General features: G+C 42.0%; 1 long non-coding RNA gene across 1 annotated transcript; it reads right to left on the bottom strand.

The window, feature by feature from the left end:
- Positions 1-134: 134 nt before the first annotated feature.
- Positions 135-965, bottom strand: LOC107746887 (uncharacterized). Its single transcript, XR_001640741.1, has 2 exons — positions 641-965; positions 135-362 (listed from the first exon to the last, which is right to left on the bottom strand). It is a non-coding gene; the product is annotated as an uncharacterized LOC107746887 (long non-coding RNA).
- Between the last annotated feature and the right edge of the window lie 177 nt (positions 966-1,142).

Here is a 1,142-nt window from a genome sequence, read left to right as displayed (position 1 = left end):
CGTCAAGGGGCGTGTCCCTGGCGGCCTAACAAATTTCGATGTTTCACCATGAAAAAGGAAGTTGCTATAACTCAGACATACAATGTCCGATCTGCCCCAAACTTCGCATGTTTGATAAGACTCCGGACCTTTTGGTCAGTCTAATCTAAAGGCCTTTGCGATGTTAAATTGTGAAGTTCTTGAGTTTTCGTTAAAGGGTGTGTCCATGGCGCCGTGACAAATTTCGATGTCTCGCCATGGGCATAAAAGTTGTTGTAACTCAGGCATAAAATGTCCGATCTTCCCCAAACTTCACATGTTTGATATGAGTCCTGGCCTGAATACATCTGAAGGCCAATATTCCATTTTAATCATAGCGCCACCTGCTGGCAACAGGAAATTGATTGTTTTACACTAACTTAAACATGCAATGTCCGATCTGCACCAAACTTCACATATTTGGAAAGAGTCATGGCCTGAAGACATCTAAAGGCCAATATTCAGTTATAATCATAGCGCCACCTGTTGGCAATAGGACACATCATGCTTTATACTAACTCAAACATACCATGTTCAATCTGCACCAAATTTCATATGTTTGATAAAAGTGCTGGACCAAAGAAATCTACATGCCAAAATCCAGTTATAGTCATAGCGCCACCTGCTGGCAACAGGAAATGGCTTGTTTTACACTAACTTAAGCATGCAATGTCCGATCTTCACCAAACTTCACATATTTGGAAAGAGACATTGCCTGAAGACATCTAAACGCCAATATTCAGTTATATTCATAGCGCCACCTTTTGGCAATAGGACACTACATGCTTTATACTAACTCAAACATACCATGTTCAATCTGCACCAAATTTCATATGTTTGATAAAAGTGCTGGACTGAAGAAATCTACATGCCAAAATCCAGTTATAGTCATAGCGCCACCAGCTGGCAGCAGGAAGATTGGCACATATAAATGACTTTGACATATTCTTCCTATATATTTACCACTTTAAATGCATATTGCTCGCCGTTCGCTGTTTTCCTAAAGCCACCCCCTGGCGGTGAGCCCGGGTGCGAGGGCCCGTTCATCGCTACTTGCAGCTTTAATTCATGTTGCAATCCATGCAGGGAGCCATGGATGAGTTATGATTGGTGCACCATTGTTG

Source organism: Sinocyclocheilus rhinocerous, unplaced genomic scaffold, assembly GCF_001515625.1.
Source record: "Sinocyclocheilus rhinocerous isolate Xijiao unplaced genomic scaffold, SAMN03320098_v1.1 scaffold25904, whole genome shotgun sequence".
Taxonomy (NCBI): Eukaryota; Metazoa; Chordata; class Actinopteri; order Cypriniformes; family Cyprinidae; genus Sinocyclocheilus; species Sinocyclocheilus rhinocerous.
Note: the sequence above shows the minus strand (reverse complement) of the source record. Positions and strands in the feature narration are given on the sequence as shown.